At 42.9% G+C, this 20,919-nt stretch overlaps 1 protein-coding gene across 4 annotated transcripts in view; it reads left to right on the forward strand.

The window, feature by feature from the left end:
* CMIP (c-Maf inducing protein) overlaps positions 1 to 20,919 on the forward strand; it is a 278,661-nt gene that overhangs the window by 69,334 nt on the left and 188,408 nt on the right. The window lies entirely within an intron of this gene.

Consider the following 20,919-nt stretch of genomic DNA (forward strand, 5'->3'; position numbering starts at 1 on the left):
AAAAAACAAACAGGCGATCATTCGTCTTATATTCTCATTGTGTATACTAGGCTTTACAGATAGCTAAAAAGATCAATATCGTCAGTGGGAACTTATCTGAGAGACCGAAATAGCTCATTGCTCAAGGAACCCCTAGCGACCTCTGGAGAAACCCTAGGGTTCCATTGACCCTTGCTATAGACAGATGCAGCGAGAGGTCACTCTGTTGCTGGCTTGATTACTGCTCGAAGGGAGAGACATGTGTGCCTCAGCTACAATGGAAGTGATTCCATTGGGACAAACCAGCAGCCTTTTCGCAATCCTGCCGCCGGCGATTTTGGCAAGTTGTCAGAGGCAAGATCGCTAGTGAAAATGTCACCTGTGTGTCATCAGCCTAAGGGTGACTACATGCAAGTGATACCAATTCTAAAAAGAAAAAGTCTTCATCTACACATCACTACAAAAACCTGTCTATGAAAAGTGAAAACAGCCTCAGCCTGGGCTCCATTCAGGCCACTCCCAATGCGTTTTGCCCTGCCCATGACTAAGCCCCGTGGGTTAGGCAAAATGCGTTGAGGGTGGCCTGGATGGAGCCTGGGATTAGGCTGTTTCCACTTTTCACACACAGGTTTTTGTAGTGATGTGCAGCTAAGGACTTTTTCTTTTTTAAATTGGTATCCACGGAGCTGGGACAAGCTCTGTCCATGCCTGCACTCCCCAGCAGTTTATCAGAAGAGAACTGGTTTCGAGCTTTGAGCAGTACCCACAGTCTGGCATTGGTTTACACGCAAGTGATGGTCCCTAAATCTTCTGCTACTGGAGTTGTAAAGGAGGACATTGTTGTTAACATCCTACACTCAACTTTACTCGGTGGCTGGGGCTTGCTAGATGAAGATGATTCCTTGCTGAAGATTGTACTACCTGTAGAAGACTGTACTACTTACACATTGCATGGAACTTCCTCTGCTTAGGATTGTGACATTCATTGGCTGGTGGGACTAAAGCAGGGGTCTCCAATCTTTCCAAACAATGGGCCAGTTAACTGTCCTCAGACTTTAGGGGAGGAAAATATGGAGAAAATGGCCTGATGTCAGTGGATATAGCCAATGCCCCATCATGGATATCACTGGAAGGAATACAATCCCCCATTATTGGGGTCTGTGGGATGAAGGGTCCAAATTGCTAGGGTCAGTTTGAGGAATAGTGCCTTGTATCAGTGGGAGAAATAGTGCCCCATCGCTGGCATCAGTGAAAGAAATTATGCCCCGTCAGTGTCAATGGAAAAAATATGACTACAGTAGGAGAAATAATGCACCAAGGGCCGGATAATGGCAAGCAAAGGGCCACATTCGACCTTTGGGCCGCAGTTTGGAGACTACTGGACTAAAGTCTTTGATCATGTCACACACTTCCAAGTGCATCTGCCAGCCAAAGACCCATACCATGCTATCCAGTCAAATGTCCACAATGGCATTCTTATGTACCTTGGCCCATACACACTAGTGAGTTTTTACTTCAACATACCGTAGATGATAAAAAAAAATGCATTACAGTGTAATCAGCACTCATTAGTCCAGTTCTTATGAAGTAGATTATGTGTACTAAGTGTTTTTTTTTTTTTGTTTTTTTTTCCCACTACCAAATGCTAAGCCATGCGTTAAGTCTTGGACCAAGTTGAAGGAATTGAAGTCTTGTAGGATTTTCCCACAGCAGTAAACATTACGCACAGATAATCTGCTACCAAGCTCATGGAATTATCCCTCTGTGCTGATGTCATAGGTTTCTGTAGAAGTAATCAGGGAGTATCCGATATAGAAAACACTACTGGGATGAGGATTCTCAGTCCTAGAAGGCCATGTGGAGGAGATGACTCCAAGAGCTTCCGTAGAGTTCTTGGCTTTGAAACTTTTAACACTTAATGTTACGGAAAAGGCGAGGGGAATAGCCTTGAAACCTTTGAATTGGAAAAAAAAAAAAAAGGCTGTTGTATTGGGTTTGGAGATGGACCTGTGTCACTGTAGACACACTGCCCCCTCTAGGCTCGCTATTATAGTTTATCGTTGCTAGTCCAACCACACTTTCCAGATGTAAAAATACAGAAGAATGACTATAGCTGGCCACATTTTCTGGAACTCCTGAAGCTCTGTATACCCAACGCAAGTTACACACTTGTCTCAGAGCGCAGAAAAGCACTGAACCATGTTGAAGGAATGCGGGAGTTTAGGAACATGCATAGGATAGCAAGAACTTTAGGGGTTTAGCTAGGGTGGAGGTCAGGTTCATGTCCAAGTGACAAAATAAAAAACAAAATACAGTAGATGTACATTCTAAGTGAATGACATTTGATTTTCAAAGCACCATTTTTTTTAAAAATAAAATACAAATTTTCACATTTTTTCCCTTTTTGTTTTATCTCGTTGCTACTCATCTTCTGCTGTTTCTTTGCAACCACTTCCTGTCTACATCCAGTGACTGCTGCTTGGCATTTATCAGGACAGATTTTGGGATGTTGACCAGGAGCAGTAGACCATGCCTGCATAGTTCGTGCTGAAATGGCCACTTGCAGTCTCCATCAGCAAATCCTCTGTGGCAGCATTCGTATCCCAAGGGCATGTATACATGTGGCTGCGGGGTGGGGATTGCTCCCTGTGGCAAATTACCGGTCCATTAAAGGTGAAGGCTTCCGGGCAGGCTTGACCACGTGGGTTCGTAAGAGAATCCAAACACACCCTAGCTCAGGGGTGTAAAACTCAATTTCATTGTAGGTCGCATCAGCATTATGGGTGCCCTCTGAGGGCCGGCTGTATCTGTAAGACTACCCTGTTTCCCCGAAAATAAGACCTAGTGTAATTGTCGGTGATGGCTGCAATATAAGCCCTACCCCCCAAATAAGCCCTACCTTGTTTTCCCGAAAATAAGCCCTACCCTGAAAATAAGACCTACAAGGACTTTAACTAGGGCTTATTTGGGGGGTAGGGCTTATATTGCAGCCATCACCGACAATCACGCTAGGTCTTATTTTCGGGGAAACAGGGTAGATGTCCAGAGCATCTCACCCCCTTTAAATAAGAGCCCTCACCCCCACACCATCAGTAGTCAAGAGTCTCCCATCCTCCCTCCCTTACATCACAGTACATCCCTTACTTTGTGCTGGTGCCGGGAAAAAGCTTAGGGCAGAGCTGGGAAACAAAAAGTGCAGGGTGTGGAGGAGGACCAGAGGATTCAGCTGCCGGAGTCTTCTGGATGCTGAGACCAGAGGAAGTGGAGATAAGGGGGTGCTGCGGCTGCACAGAAAGGTGCAGGATCTGTAGGAATTCTGTCCTCTCTGCTGCTGACTGCCGAGACGGGGAAGGGTGGTGCAGAGATGAGCCTCTCCGCGGCTGAACGGAGAAGCGCAGGATCTGGCAGAGTTGTTCTGTCCTCCTCTCTGCTGCCGGCTGCTGAGGGTGCAGAAACAAGGGGGTTGCTGCAGGAGAGGTGCGAGGGCCATTTAGAAATATCAAAAATGACTTGAAACATGGTAAAACTTCTATGAGACTTTACAAATTGGGTTCACGTATACCTAAAATGCATATTTCATGAAGCATACCTTTTAAGGAAGCCAAAAAAAATCTGTATTAGAATCGAGGGTTTCAAAAAACAAAGATTTTATTGTGATAGTTGGCAAGTATGAATTACTTTCAAATTGGATTCAAAGGACTTTATTGTATGTTCCAATGTTAGCTGAAACAAGCTATTACTATCAGACTACACCAAAGGCAAACAGTTTCATTGTATCTCTTCCTGGGAATGACTTGGTTATGGTCCAGGATTGGGGTTCATTAGTGCCGAGGAGTTGATGTTGGTGCTCAGACGTGTACCTAGACTCCGTCTTTCTGAAAGGAGTTCTTTCTCCTTCCTGTTCTCACCACTCTCCCTCCTCTCCTGTTTTCGTGTATGACTCTCGAACAAAGACATGAAGTACAGGAAGTGGTGTGTTAATCTCTGTAAAGGTTGTACCCATTGTTGATTCAGAGTCTGACATAAAGGAAGTGGGTATCTGAATTTTATGCAGTGGTGTAATTATGATGATAAAAGCATGTGTGTCTAAATGCAGCCATGTATACGTAAAGCCTCGCTAATTTGTCACTTCTCTTCAAAACTTATTATAGGGGGATGCTAGTGGGCTGTGTCCTGTATGGGCTTTAGCAGCAGGATTTCTCTACCAAAGTCTTGACTCTACCACCTGCCACCAGCAGAAGTTTTACTTTTACAGCTTCATTTTCGATCAATGGGAATTTAAATGGCAGAAGCCCGCAAAAGAACATTATCCGTACTTAAAGAGGATCCCCCCCCCAAAAAAAAAAAATTAAAAGTCAGCAGCTACAAGTACTGTAGCTGCTGAGTTTTACTATTAGGGTACTTACCTGTCCAGGCATCCAGCGGTGTCCTCCCCCAGGCCAATTCTTGAATCGGCTTGCGGGTGCTGCCACCGCCATCTTGGCTAAGGGAAACCGGCAGTGAAGCCTTGCGGCTTCACAGCCAGTTTCCTACTGTGCATGCGCAAAACGCACTGCGCTTTCTCAATGGGCCACCTGCGGGAGGGGAAGGAGATGGGGCCAAACTTCCAGCTCAGTTCCCCGAGGAAGTGGGGGACAGTGTGATGTCCACCCGGAAAGACAAATGTCCTGCCCAGCTGTCATTTGACAATAGGCTGGGCGGGAAGTGGTTAAGGGTCCATGCACGCTGGCTTAAAAAAAAAAAAAACACTGCTTCTAGGGGAGTTTAGCGTTTTGCCTGTAGAAGCAGCTTAATGTTATCCTATGTGTCCATGCACATTAAGTTGTTGGAGGAATACTTTAACCACTTAAGGACCAGGCCTCTTTTTTTAGATGTGTTGTTTACAAGTTAAAAACTGTTTTTTTTGCTAGAAAATTACTTGGAACCCCCAAACATTATACATTTTTTTTTTTTCCGAACACCCTAGAGAATAAAATGGCGGTCGTTGCAATACTTTCTGTCACACTGTATTTGCGCAGGGGTCTTACAAGTGCACTTTTTTTGGGGAAAAAATACACCTTTTTGAATTAAAAAATAAGACGTTTTTGTATTGTGAAAGATAATGTTGCGCCGAGTAAATTGATACCCAACATGTTACACTTAAAAATTGCGCCCGCTCGTGGCAACAAACTTTGCTCGAATGGCAACAAACTTTTACCCTTAAAAATCTCCTTAGGTGACGTTTAAAAAATTCTACAGGTTGCATGTTTTGAGTTACAGAAGAGGTTTGGGGCTTAGAATTATTGCTCTCTCTCTCTACTGATCGTGGCGATATCTCACATGTGTGGTTTGAACAACATTTTCATATGCGGCGCTACTCACGTATGCATTCGCTTCTGCGCGCGAGCTCGGCGGGACGGGGCGCGTTTTAAAAATATTTTTTTTCTTATTTATTTTACCTTTTTATTTTTACACTGTTTTATAAAAAAAAATTGTGTCACTTTTATTCCTATTACAAGAAATGTAAACATCCCTTGTAATAAAAAAAGCATGACAGGACCTCTTAAATATGAGATATGAGATCAAAAAGACCCCAGATCTCATATTTACACTAAAATGCAATCATAAAAAAAAAAAAATTGTCATTTAAAAAAATTATTTAAAAAAAATGGCCCTTTAAGAGCTATGGGCAGAAGTGATGTTTTTGACGTTGCTTCCGCCCTGCAATGTCATGGAGATGGGTGGGGGCCATCGTCCTCTCACTCGTCTCCATGCACAGCCACAGAGAGGACCGGATCGCCTCTGCCGACAGCTCCGGTAAGCGGTGGAGGGCACCCGAGCACGGCGGGATGGGGGGGCCTTTCCTGCTGCTGATTAAAAGTGATCTGGCGGCGAATCCGTGGCAGAGACCACTTTTATCTTGTAGCGGACCACCGCCCGAACACGAAGATACCGGGGTTAAGGCAGCTAGCTGCTGCCATAACAATATCCGTCAACAAAGTGATGTATATCGGCGTTCGGCGGTCCGGAAGTGGTTAAACTCAGCGTTTAGAGGCATAAAAAAAAACCCCCTTCTGTTTAGCATTTTTTTTCTGCCAGAAAACTGCTCTCAAAGACGCTAAATGCTAACTAGCTTTTTTTTCTGCCCAGGGCACTGGCTTTTTTTTTTTAAGCTAGTGTACATGGACCCGACTAATTGGTGCGCTATTGTTACCTCTAAAGCTCCTGCTTGCCGCTGCCTTACTGCTCTGTTCTGTAGTAGCATAGTGACCAGGAATAGGAACCACAGGCCCATCGCTCACTCGTTAAGTGTCGTACTCCAATGGCTGCCCTGTCTCTGTAAGAGCCATTTGCCACACAGGTTAAGTATGAACATTGAACCTTTTTTTTTAACGTGACCATGTGACTAAGGAACATCAAATGAAGCTCAGCGTCTTCAGTGCCATAGTCTTATATAAGTTCTCCTTTACCATTATAAATCTTCTTTTTCTCCATCACATTCTAGCATGGAGAGAGAGCTTTGTAAATAGTTAAAAACTCCTAATCCTTAGACAATCCCGTGTTGTTGTGACTGCGCAGTGTTTGAATGTGGCCTGCAGTCTAATGATAAAAGTCTTGGTAATGAGGACATGATGACCCCGGAAAATGAGATTAAACAGGCTAAGGACTCAGAATAAACAAACACAAGCTTTTGGTCTTGAGTATCTCTGTTATGGAGCATTTTATGTCCAAAGATCTTGAATTTAGGTGGCCTGTACATAGAAGAACAAACACGTTGTGGTCTGTCATCTTCATCCGAGCTTCACTAATTAAAGTGGTATTAAACCCAAAATCTAAAATGTAATCTATTGCAATTTACCAATCATTAGATGTGATGCCATAAAACTATCCCCTATTTTGTAGAAACTATAACTTTTTTGCGCAAACCAATCAATAAACGCTTATTGCGATTTTTTATTTTTTTTTATTTTATTTTTTTTACCAAAAAGAATACGTATCGGCCTAAACTGAGGAAAAAAAAATGTTTTTTTATATATTTTTTTGGGGATGTTTATTATAGCAAAAAGTAAAAAATAATGCGTTTTTTTCAATAATTGTCACCACTGGTGGTGCTGTTGGTTGTAGTCCCGGCTTGCTTGTAGGGTACAGGTTTCCTTTCCTGTCTTTGTATTATAAGGGAAGAAAATCATCAACCTGTTGAATTGTTTCCTAACAGCAAAAAAAAAAAAAAAAAAGAACTGATAAAGTAACTATCTTTGAAGAAAAGTGCTGTCCTATCTGCGTAAACTTTGTTGACCGTTTTCTTTCAGTATTTTGAATCATTTTGTATTTCTGAAGACAGTTGTTTGTGATTTTATGTTTCTTCCTAGTTTGTAATTAAGAAAAGTAGCTCATTCACTAATGTTCTGTTACAGGACTACCCATTTGCCTTGGCCCTCAATCATGATGCTGCCATCCTGCTCACAATATAAACATGTAGCTTTTTAATGACCTATTTCTGTGCTCTGTTACAGGATGTCTGAGGGCCCTAGTGATGTCAGTCTGCCGTCTTTTCTAACACTAACCATTACTGTACTTAGCCTTGTCATCAGTGGAGGTATTACACAGAAAACACTGATGCATGCGAATTCCCGGTGTTAGGAGGCTGTTTAATTCTGCTTCAGAGACTTCTGCCCTGTGCCTCATATCCTGTCTTTTTTTTATCTACTAAGCCATAATAATTTGGCTGGGTCTCGCATTGCAATGATAAAGGTTTATTTTTCATTTAGATAGAATTAGTGATTCTGGGCACAAAGAACTGAGAATTGTATTTGTTGGCTGCATTTAATATAAAATAAAATAAAATAATAATGAACAAATGTAGGTTAGATGATGTTTTATCTAGTTCACATGTGTCAAACACCAGGCCCGTGGGACGAATCCAGGCTGCCAGGCCTTGTCTTGTGGCCCTCACAGCCAGGTTTGCAGCCGGAAAGTGGCGGAACTACATCGCCTACACAGGAAGACACTAGAGCCGGTGGGCCAGGTATGAGAGAGAAATGCTAGAAAACTTGGGGGGGGGGGGGGGGGGGTTGCACACCCCTAAACCCTGCACTCCCCTAAACCCTGCACTCTATACGCAGCACAACCCTGAATTCTGCACTCTGTATGTACCACAATTCTGAACCCTGCACTCAGTACATAGTGCACCTCTGCACTCTGTACGTAGCGCACCCCCGAACTCTGCACTGTACGTAGCGCACCCCCGAACTCTGCACTGTACCTAGCGCACCCCCCGAACTCTGCACTGTACCTAGCGCACCCCCCGAACTCTGCACTGTACGTAGCGCACCCCCGAACTCTGCACTGTACGTAGCGCACCCCCGAACTCTGCACTGTACGTAGCGCACCCCCGAACTCTGCACTGTACGTAGCGCACCCCCGAACTCTGCACTGTACGTAGCGCACCCCCGAACTCTGCACTGTACGTAGCGCACCCCCGAAGTCTACACTCTGTATGTACCACACTCCTGAACGCTGCACGTTGCGCACTCCTGAACGCTGCACGTTGCGCACTCCTGAACGCTGCACGTTGCGCACTCCTGAACGCTGCGCACTCCTGAACGCTGCGCACTCCTGAACGCTGCGCACTCCTGAACGCTGCGCACTCCTGAACGCTGCGCACTCCTGAACGCTGCACGTTGCGCACTCCTGAACGCTGCACGTTGCGCACTCCTTAACTCTGCACTCTGTAAATTGCGCACTCCTTAACTCTGCACTCTGTAAATTGCGCACTCCTTAACTCTGCACTCTGTAAATTGCGCACTCCTTAACTCTGCACTCTGTAAATTGCGCACCCCCGAACTCTGCACTGTACCTAGCGCACCCCCCGAACTCTGCACTGTACGTAGCGCACCCCCGAACTCTGCACTGTACGTAGCGCACCCCCGAACTCTGCACTGTACGTAGCGCACCCCCGAAGTCTACACTGTACGTAGCGCACCCCCGAAGTCTACACTCTGTATGTACCACACTCCTGAACGCTGCACGTTGCGCACTCCTGAACGCTGCGCACTCCTGAACGCTGCACACTCCTGAACGCTGCACGTTGCGCACTCCTGAACACTGCACGTTGCGCACTCCTGAACGCTGCACGTTGCGCACTCCTGAACGCTGCGCACTCCTTAACGCTGCACGTTGCGCACTCCTGAACGCTGCACGTTGCGCACTCCTTAACTCTGCACGTTGCGCACTCCTTAACTCTGCACTCTGTAAATTGCGCACTCCTTAACTCTGCACTCTGTAAATTGCGCACTCCTTAACTCTGCACTCTGTAAATTGCGCACCCCAGATACAACCGGCCTTTAGAGGGCTACTTTATACTGCTGATGCAGCCTGCAATCAAATTGAGTTTGACACCCCTGATCTAGCTGGTCAGTCTGCTTTAGGGGCCTAAGTGGGTGAGGTTTGGGCTTGTGTTGATGGCATCAATTTGGTATTGGTTTGGGATCTTTCTAAGATCTTTCAGAAATTGACAGATGCCTTTGACCTGCATCAAGTGGGGTTTGCATCCCCTTAGACTTGTATGGGAATTCAAAACCTGTTTTGAAGTGAACAGAACATTGACTCAGGCCCTTCATGTACTTTAATAGTGAATTCACTTAGCAGTTATTAGTTGCATCTGTTACATAAGGGCCATTTTATTCCCCATACCAAACTAAATGGTAAGCTAAAGGTTCCTTGGAGCATGGCAGTGTAGCTATTCTTCTCTTCTAGATTTCTTAGTGTGGGATTTACCTTAGATGTGTTCTCTGCAGAGAGCTAATAGGATTGGCCATATACGGCAGAAAGGCTGACATTCTGAGTGTATGTACACTTGGACTGGGCATAGGACTTGAGTTAGTAGGACATTGTTCTGTTGGCTGACGCCATCCATAATGACTCGCTTACAGCATTGCGTTTACCAGTATTCTTGAAAACCTGTCGTGTGGCGCTACTTATTTTTCCCTGGGGCACAAGAACTACTGAAATAAAAGGAATGCCCAAGTTTATGCCTTTTCAATGAATGTTTTGACTAGTCATGTTGGACCTCCCCAACTATCACCAGAAAAAACAGCACAAACCAATACGTCCAATCTGAGACCCCAGTAGAACAGAATATTTAAGTTGTATGTATAGACAAAACTTTTAAGGTTTTAAATAGAGCTGGGAAGTGTTAAAACCCCTGCCAAGTTATTTTTTGCTGTCGGTGTACCAATGGGGACATTTCCCTTCCCAGAGACACAATTGGAAATTAGGGGAAATCTTTCAAAGTGAGGGGAATTTCCCTCTTAGTTGTTACCGTAACAGGTGTACTCATTGGAAGATTCCCCCTTACCTCTTGTTCTGGGGAAAACTCTAAAATTTTGGATTTCTCATCACTTTCTTTTGGGATGTCAGTAGTCACTGGGACAGATTAAGGGCTTATGCCTAGTACAGTACACACGGGCCGAATGTCGGGAGACATCGGCCGGTTCAATAAAAAACAGCCGTCGGTCGTCCCATGTGTATGTCAGCTGATCTAACAGAAGTCGGCCGAGCATGCTGGAAAACCAGCAGCCGACCGGCTTGCGGATCTGCGCTTTCAGACATTGGCTGACCCCCTGTCAGAACACAACGTTGGATCGTTAGTACAGCGGGTCCGACCGGAGCTGTCAGTTGGGCTGAATGAAAAAAAAAACTATTAGTGTGTACCAGGCTTTAGTCTCACCATGGGGGAACACTGCACTATCAATATAAGCTAAAAAAAAAAAAAAGCTTTTGCCTAGAGATGCACTTTAAATCTGGAATCTTGCTGCCCACTAAAGTAACAGCAGAACTTTATTGCTTTGTGGGCTTGCTACTTTGCAAATATATCAAATAAATACAACACGGGGCACCTGTGTTCCTGGAAAAAAAACATATTTGTTTAATCTGATTTTTTAATAGCTTTAGCGCAGTAATCATTTTCATACTAGATGAAAGGTCCACATAATGCAGTTTTGTGTAAGGCAGGGATGATTTGTGTTTTGTTTTGTAGGCATTGCATATGTTAAAAAGATAAGGCAAATGAGCCAAGGATTTACAAAATGATCTAGGGAATGAAATTTGTCTCTGAAAGACATTTGCATGAAGATCTTTCGGAGGAATCCGGGTGTGACTTTAATAAACTGAGGCCTTTGTATTTAAAGCCGAACCTGCTCACCATAGGCAAGGGGGCTATGAGTGAATATTACCGACAATTAATGTTCACTTCATAGAGCTTAGGTTCCAAAAACTGGACCATGACTGCAGATTTGAGCTTAAGCTGAAGGAGAGAAATCTTTTGATTCCCCCATCCATGCTATACAGCAGTGGTCTCCAAACTGCTGCCCTTTGCTTGCCTTTATCTGGCCCTTGGGGCACAATTCCTCCCATTGACACCAATGATGGAGCATTTGTCCTTGCATTGACACCAATGATGGAGCATTTGTCCTTGCATTGACTATGATGGAGCATTTGTCCTTGCATTGACACCAATGATGGAGCATTTGTCCTCCCATTGACACCAATGATGGAGCATTTGTCCTCCCATTGACACCAATGATGGAGCATTTGTCCTCCCATTGACACCAATGATGGAGCATTTGTCCTCCCATTGACACCAATGATGGAGCATTTGTCCTCCCATTGACACCAATGATGGAGCATTTGTCCTCCCATTGACACCAATGATGGAGCATTTGTCCTCCCATTGACACCAATGATGGGGCACTATTCTGTCCACTGTCACCTACAGAGGGGCACTATTTCTCTCTCTGATACCAATGACGGGGCACTATTTCTCTCTCTGATACCAATGATGGGGTACTATTTCTCTCTCTGACACCAGTGATGGGGCACTATTTCTCTCTCTGATACCAATGATGGGGCCGCAGTAACAATGTCCCGCCTCCTGTGATAGACGGCACACTGATCCAATGACAGGACATTGAATCAGTGTGACGTGATCACAGGAGGCGGGACATTGTTATTGGGGCCAGTGATGGGGCACTATTTCTCTCTCTGATACCAATGATGGGGCACTATTTCTCTCTCTGATACCAATGATACCTCAGTCCTCCCCTCTCTCCTCCTCGCAGAGCCGTGGTCTCTGTGTGTCACGGAGCTGACCTGCCCGGGCCGCAGTAACAATGTCCCGCCTCCTGTGATAGACGGCACACTGATCCAATGACAGGACATTGAATCAGTGTGACGTGATCACAGGAGGCGGGACATTGTTATTGGGGCGGGAAATCCAAATCCAGCTCCGTGACACAGAGGGAGATCTCTGCTCTGATCCAGGCACAGGCAGGTTGCATCTGACTAGCACTGGCGAGGCTGCATTTGATGGACACTGGTGAGGCTGCATTGATCTCCTGTATCATGTCTGCAGTCTCTGACCATCTCCTTTATCATGTCTGCTAGAGGTGCACCAAATGGAAATTTTGCTAATACTATTAGCAGTGGGTTTAAGTTTATGTAGGAGATTGCAGACATGATATAAGAGATGGTCAGTGACTGAGGAATATGATACAAGAGATGGTTAGAGATTGAGGACATGATACAAGAGATGGTTAGAGACTGTAGACTGCGTTTTTCTTGACCTTTCTTGCACTAAATGTGCCAATAATGGCCAACAATAAATGCATATTAATTTTAAATTGACAATCGAAATTAAGTTGAATGTAATACAATTTATATATAAAAATATACATTTTTGTTAAATAAAGTTTCGGTTTTCGGCAAGTGCATCCTGCATTTTTGGTTTCGGCACCAAAATTTCCATTCGATGCACCCCTAATACCATTCAAAGTGTTGTATGTTTGTTTGATAAGTTCAAAAAATACATATTGATCTTGCCAAAAATCTTGTATGCTGATAACTTCATGTGGTTTCTGCTTTTCCCTACTGTTATCAATTACATTGTACTTCGTTATCTCCAGGGGCTACAGAACTACACCCATCTGTGTCTATGTCCATCACACACTGTCTCTCCATCTGTCTCTCTCCCCCTCACTTCCTGTCTTGGGGACAATCCTTTACCAGGTATGAAGTAAAGGAATTGCTCGAAAGGAGCCTTTGGCAGAAGTAAAACCTGACAGGAGTTCCATCCTTACTCACTCCATCAAAAACTTAGATGGAGGAATCTCCTGTACCTGTTACTGCATTCAGGCAGCTGCCGCGTCCGCAGCTGTCTTAATACCCGGACAGTGACTGCATCTGATTGGGTGAAGTTATTGTTTGGCTAATAATTTTCACCCAACTTAGTTGATTTGTTTTAATCGACTTTTGTCGAGTCTGGTGGTTCCAACAGGTCCACCCATGGGAGAAAACCTGACAGGAGATCCAATCCTTCTCTATTCTACCTAAAACTAAAATAAAGGTTTGGGCTATATACATACACTTTAATTTAGTTTTGTTTTAAATGTCTTGCACACTTATAAATATGTTTCAGGCCTTTAGCTTACTACACATCATAGTCCAAAGAGCAATGTTGGTGTAATGTACACCCAACATTCGCACTCTGTGAGTGGCTGATGACTAATTTTCAGTCAACTGCCACAGATTAATGCACACCAACCTTACTGGCACTGCGGTCCTGTGGTACTCCATGCAGCCAACCAGATTCTTTTTTTTCTGAGATTCTGATTGGTTGATTTCGGTAGTCTGCCAATTCTTCAGTTAGTAGGCATCTACATTAATCAAAAAAATGACGTAGCCATAAAGTACTTGTGTACACTAGCCGGGCCATGTTGTGGTCTGTGAGTTCTCTGTTTGGTGTGTTACATCACATGGAGGTTTGCAAAGGTCCTACAGGATATTTTGCTTCATTTGTTTACAGGATGGGAATTTGGCAAATATGGAATTTTCATACTGTAATATAAATGTAAATTATGCATATACAGTAATATAAATGTAAATTTGTCTTATTTGGTTTATATGATGCACTGGGAACATTTTTTTTTTGTTTGTTTTGTTAGGGCATCTGTTACAGTACATTCCATCTTTAAAGATGGTTGGGTATGGAAATTGGAAGACTGAGGCAAATTAGTAATGTGACATTTTTGTTTAGAATGGATTTGCATTTGGTTGTATAATTTTACTACCTAAGATGTATCTATAGCTAAAACTTTTAATTTAGTTTCAGTTAGCGCAAGGAAGGTTTTTTAACCAGTCATGTTCTCTTGCTGTCTGCGTACCTGACTATCTGTGATAGTCAACCTCTCTGATTTGGTTATTGGACAAGAAGTGGTGGAAATGAACCCCAATAGGACACACATACCTGATGGGTTTTATCCTTTCCATGCTAAGCCAACAAAAGGGCTTTAGGTGTATTTTTAAAGCAAACTTGTACTTTGCCTATATTTGCCAAAGTAACAGGTTTGCTTTACAGGAGGTACCATAGAGGGGCTTTACTGTGTTTCCCTGCTCTTCCCTGCCACACTAATCTAGCACTAGAGATCCACAAAATCCCTATGTAACCTGATGCAAGTCAGACTCAGCAAGCTCCCCTCCCCTTGCTGGGGCCTTCTGACTGGCCATTGAGGCACCCAACGCTGTATTATGTGGGGCTGTCACATCTTCCTCCATATTTATAGGTCTTGGATATGAATTTACTTTTATATAATTTTTAGTCATTTATTAAGCCGTGGACAAAGTGCTGTAATGAATATAGCAACCAGTCATAAGCAGTCCTTCACTGATCTTAGCAAATTTTCTGTAACAGTCACTGGTTTGCTATGGGTGATATACTTTTCACTTAGGTGAAGGAGGAAAAAGAGGCCCAAAAAAGATGAACTGATGAGATTATTTGCTAATTATTGGCTTTTATTATCAGTTGATAGCCAATGCGTTTCAATGGGTAACCAAATCCCCTCTGACTAAGCTCCTGGTGGGTGGGACGAAACACATAAGGGTGGGTGTGTTAGTGGCATTCTGCAGGCTGAGGCCACCTAACACCTTACACTGGTCTGGTCAGGAGAGTGGCGTCCTGGATGCTGCATGTCTGCATTTCTGTTAATGAAGTTCTTAGGCCTTGTTCGCACCATATATGCATAAAAACTGATGGAAAAACATACTAGCATAGAATATTTTGGGCTTGTCCACACCATGTGCAGAGACGTGCGTATTTCTAGCGTAGGTCTCTAGAAGGACACACATAAAATTATGTTCACATCAAAACACTGTTTTCTGCGCAGAAATATGCAACATAAATTCTCTGCAAGGACACAAAGAAAACACTTGTCCATGTGCCCTATTCACACCACAATGTTGATATCATGTGAGTTTTTTTTCTGCACAGAAAACTGCATACATGTTGCAGATTTCTGCACAAAAAAAATTTGCTCATGATACCAGTGTTGTGGTGAGAACAGGGCTCATAGAGAACAATTGTTTTCTTTGTGCCCTTGCCGAAACAGGTGCAGAAAATCTCACATTTCTGAACATTGTGTGAAGGAGGTCTTAATCTAATGCCCTTGCATGTTCTCCCTGTACCTGTGTGGGTTTTCTCCGGGTACTCCGGTTTCCTCCCACACTCCAAAGACATGCTCGTAGGTTAATTGGATCCTGTCTAAATTGTCCCTAGTATGTATGAATGTGAGTTAGGGACCCTTAGATTGTAAGCTCCTTGAGGGTAGGGACTGATGTGAATGTACAATGTATATGTAAAGCGCTGCATAAATTGATGGCGCTATATAAGTACCTAAAATAAATAATATTTCTTGGGCTTTTGAAATCTTCCCTTTATGATGGTCTCTGCACCATTTTATGGATTGGAAACTCCCTATTATTTTATGAGCATCCATTCTTTCCATTTAAGAGGCTCTCTTCTAATATATTGTGAATTGTTCCCCATCTTTTTTGAGGGTGTGGCTTTGTTTGACTTCTCTTGCATCATATCAAGTTTACATCTCGGGGTCTTTTTTGGATGTGCCCCCATTCTTTCATTACACATCCTTGGGTTTTTATATCATTGTTTAACCTCTGATGAAGACTTTGTGAGTTGAAACGTGTTGGAGTCTAAAGCCTGGTACACACTATTTCATGTGGTGGAGCCTGTGACATGTTATGCATACCCTTGGTGTGATTTTAATTGCAATCTTTTATCCTTTGTTTTACTTTCGTATCCTTGTTGAATAAAGAAATATTTTTATATAATTTTTTGCTTTGTGTTTGGGTACCTAATATAAAGTCCAGTTCCATACTATGTGTATATTATTGCAATAATTTTACATCTGTGCAATGCATGGGGCTTAACCACTTGCACTCCGGAAGGTTTTATCCCCTTCATGACCAGAGCATTTTTTGCTGTTAAGCACTGTGCTACTTTAATTGCCAATTGCGGGGTCATGCAATTAAATTTGTATCATTTTTTCACACAAATAGAGCTTTTTCATTTTTTGTAATATAAATGAAAAAAGACCAAAAATGTTGAAAAAGAAGACGATATTTTCTAATTTCTGTCATAAAACATATCTATCAAAATCAAATTTTGTCATAAATTTAGGCCGAAATGTATTCTACTACATGTCTTTGGTAAAAAAAAAATCCCAATAGGTGTATATTAATTTGTTTATGTCAAAGTTATAGTGTCTACAAACTATGGTATACATATTTAATCCTGATCTCATATCTTGAGGCGTTAAAATGCTAGGACAGTACAATTTTCCCCCCAAATAACCCCTTTTTGGAAAGTAGGCAGTCTAAAGCCTCGTACACACGATCGGATTTTCAGCAGGGAATTGTGTGATGCCAGACTGTTTGCCTAAAATCCGACCGTTGGTACGCTCCATCAGACAATTGTTGGCCAACTTTCCGCCAACAATTGTTGGATGGCATGCTAATAAATTTTCGGCAGACAACGGTCTTTCAGATTTTCCTATCGTGTGCTCACAAAAGTACAAAGTACAAACACGCATGCTCGCAATCGGTGCTCACCAAACATGACAGCAGAAGGTGCCCAAAGGGTGGCGCTCAAGAGCTGAAAATCCACGTAGTACGTCGCTATGTTTGTGTTTGTTGGCCGACAATTGTGTACCGTTTGTTTGCAAGACAAGTTCACGGCACACGCCCTTCGGACAAAAGTCTGACACTTTGTCTGCCAACAATCCAATCGTGTGTACGAGGCTTAAAGCGGAGTTCCAGTCCCTCTTTCCGATTTTTTTTTTTTTTTTTTTTTTTTTAAAACTCCACTCTAACTTGATCCACTCTATATGCAATCTTTAGATTATTATTAGTGTTATTCATGGAGTCCTTTTTATTTATGTTTGAATTTAATAAAAGTACCTGGATCTCAGAAACTGACAGGGTCCATCTTCACTGTGGGCATCTGAAGCCCTCTACTATCTATTTCCGGGAATCGGTGTAGCATGCACCTCCCGATCTCGCGCCTGCGCAGTAATGCCACCGTGCGGTGCTCCTTCCTCCTAACACGTTGCCATAGCGGCCCAGCGAGTGTTCCCATCAATCATCGCGAGATTTCGTCACTAGGTGTTTCGCAAGGACTCCTGGGATACATGACGCTGCTATCCCAGGAGCCTGTGCGACTCTCCTAGTGACGTAATCGCCTAGGCTGTGCAGGAGAAAGAAGATAATTAAAGGTATTTCCTTTAAAAAAATAAATAAAAAAGAATCTCCATTGTGAAAAGGATGCTAACAGGGGATACCATAGAGAGGAAGTGTATAAAATGGATGGAACTCCGCTTTAAGGCATGGTGAGTTTTTGAATTTGTAATCTTTATTGAAAATGCCTTGTCTTGTGGTTCTCTGAGCTTTCCATACCTGCAGCATAACGCGCTAAGTTCTGTGTGCGTAATGGCAGCGCATATTTGTGACTGGATCCTCAGCTCTTTATATTTAATTTTTCTTGCATGGTTTTGTTGAATTAGCCTGCTAGTCTCTCAAGCACATATCCGTGTTCAATCACAGGACATGGAAATCAAATCTTTCTACGCACCAGCTGCCTTTTCCCACACACAAATATTTATTGTGTGAGTATTACAAATAAGATTTCTGGTATTCCTGTCAGTTTAAATTTCCTCAAATATGATGTCATGCCCCGATGATGACGGTGCGGACAAATCATATCGGTTGGTGTGGGTGTCTGCCTCCTAAGCAGGATAAAGCATCCTGCAGTGCCAGCTCCTCCGGCCTGTTCAGTCAGCGATGATTCATTCAGCATAATCTGTTTTTGGTGTGACAAGATGAACGGCGAGAATTATTTTCACTGCAGAAGTGAGCGTGTCATCTGTGATTAAAGTGGAACTCATTAGGCTTGATTCACAAAAGCCTAACACATGCGGTATTTTTATTACATGCGATGTTTGTTTGCCTTTTTCCTTTTTGCATTCAGAAGGCAATACCGTACCAATCAGGAGAAATTGCTTGCATGAACTTTATTTTATCAATTTCTGAGGTAACGCTCACACTATGTTTGTTGAGCTGTGTAGAACTGCACAGATCAAAGCATGTTCAACACAAGGGGAGATAGAAAACGATTGTTTTCTATGTGTTTACAGTCACCATAATGCTGAGTAAAGGTGTGTTGCAGTATGTCTACATTTTATGCAGCGCAGTGCGCAGCACCTCATGTCATGCTGCGATGTTGAATGAAGGGTCATTTTATGACAAAACAATAAAGTTAAAAAAAAGTAAAACAAAGTAAACGTGTGTGATGCATTGCAACAATATATCGTACCACCCCTCATCATCCCTACACAACCCACCAGTGTGCACATATTATAATTTTCAGTCTCTTTGCAACTGTTATTGTATAATTTTGTCTTTTTTTTGTCAATTTTTTTTAAATTTTATTATAAAAAAGTACCAACAAGATTTATACAAACATAAAAAGTTATATGTGAAGGTTACTGCGCTAACTTTTAAAGAGGAAGTAAACCCTCAGCAAAAAAACGAAAAAACAAAAAACCCTGCAAGACAAAGGCATAATTAGCTAGTATGCATAGCATACTAGCTAATTATGTATTACTTACTTCAGATCGAAGCCCCCGCATCGGTCCAAGTCTCTCCCTCTGACCGCCGGCATGTTGTCCCAGAGTGACTTCCAGGTATCGCTGCTCCGGCGCTGTGATTAGCTGGAGCCGCGATCACGTCACTCCGTGCATGCGCACAGGAACGGCACAGTACAACTGAAGCAACGGCATTTAGCGCCATTGCTTCAGTTGTCTTAAGTGCGCATGTGCCGCATGACGTCGGCACATGCAAATACAGGGATGTCTCCTAAACCGTGCAGGTTTAGGAGATATCCTTGTTAGCTACAGGTAAGCCTTAATATAGGCTTACCTGTAACATAAAGTTGAAAACAAGGGTTTACAACCACTTCAATACAAGGGAGGAAAAGCTGCTACGTAAACAATGTGACAAGCATGTGAAAGGTAAATGATGATAAATAATGTAGCGCTAACAAGTGAACACATATATCAATATATAAGTGAATGGTGCAAAAATCAATTATACAGAAATTACACAAATGGAAATGTGAAAAGTCCAATGGATGTAAAAGTCCTAAGAAGGGCCGTATGCGTCAACCACCAAATGATGATAAATCAAAGATGGAATAGGCTGGCACTGTCCGACATAAGAAGCATCAAGGATGGTACATCTTTAACCAACAAAGGGGGAAGTATATCTACTCTTACCGGAACAGGTGGACTCGAGTGTCAGCAACAACTAGTCATAAAGGCAAGGATGCCAAAATCGGCAGATCAACGGAACTCCAAGGGACCCAGAGCCTCCAAACACGACTGTAGGGGTGTTATGGACAACCACCCAACCGAACCTCAGATGAAGGAAACACCAGGGCTGGACCTTAGACGTGGAATGACCGACTGGAACACAAAGGGACTTGCATGCAGAAGGTTATGTAAAGAAAAAATGCTTCCATATGGTGTAGGTCAAAAAAATTGGGTTTTTTATTTCTAAAAACTGGCATACAGCAATGAGAATAAAAACTGTGATCACAGAATAAAAATGAGGGCAATGTGAGGAGCAGAAAGCTAAGCCCGACGCGTTTTGTCCCAAAGGACTTCAACTGGGGCATATAACGGCTCCCCCACATTGCTTATATTTATAAACTTCATAGGAATAAAAGACCAATAATTGAGGACCAATTAGACCATGGCGATTCCGAGGCCAATGATTGGAAAAGGACAGTCACCTGACCATATGGGCTCCAAGCCTTAATATGCACAATTCACTTATATATTGATATGTGTTCACTTGTTAGCGCTACATTATTTATCATTTCCCTTAAACATAAAAAATTTACATAAGGGCAAAAAAAAACAATAGCAAAAAAAAGCTGAAGAAAGTTCTTAAGGTATACGACGCGTAAATGAGGGGGTTGAAGAGGGACGACTTTTATTTTTATTTTTGCTTAGAGATTTGCCGTAACTGACATGTTTGGATCAAAGAACTTTACTCTGCACATAAACGCTAAACAAAATACATTGATTATTACAATAGTTGTGTGAATGAAGTCAGCAAATAGTACTTGCAGGCTTTCATCATGAAGGAGCCAAACTAAAGCCGGCCATATGTGGATTGAAATTTGTCCGGTTCAGCAGGGACCAGCTGAGATTCGATCCATCTATGGGCAGCCTGATTGTGCCCAAGTCGATCCATTGATCGACTTTGGTACAACCAGCCCGTCAGATTTTTTTACATGCCATTACTTCCAGCTGCTATGGGCACTAGCAGTAATTTGTGTTCTGCTGGCAGGGAAGGCTACCCACTATCCCCCGCTGGCAGAACACAATAGCACTGCGGGAGGCATTCCCCCATCAACACTTCTATCTGTGGTAGAAGGAAAGAAAATCCAATCGTCTATGGGCTGCTTAAGTGTTCCTACAACACAGAGCAGGACTCAGCTTTTGTTGTTGCAATTACACCAGAGAGGGTATGTGGTTAGTGTTTGCGGCA

Source organism: Aquarana catesbeiana, linkage group LG11 (assembly GCF_042186555.1).
Source record: "Aquarana catesbeiana isolate 2022-GZ linkage group LG11, ASM4218655v1, whole genome shotgun sequence".
Lineage (NCBI taxonomy): Eukaryota > Metazoa > Chordata > Amphibia > Anura > Ranidae > Aquarana > Aquarana catesbeiana.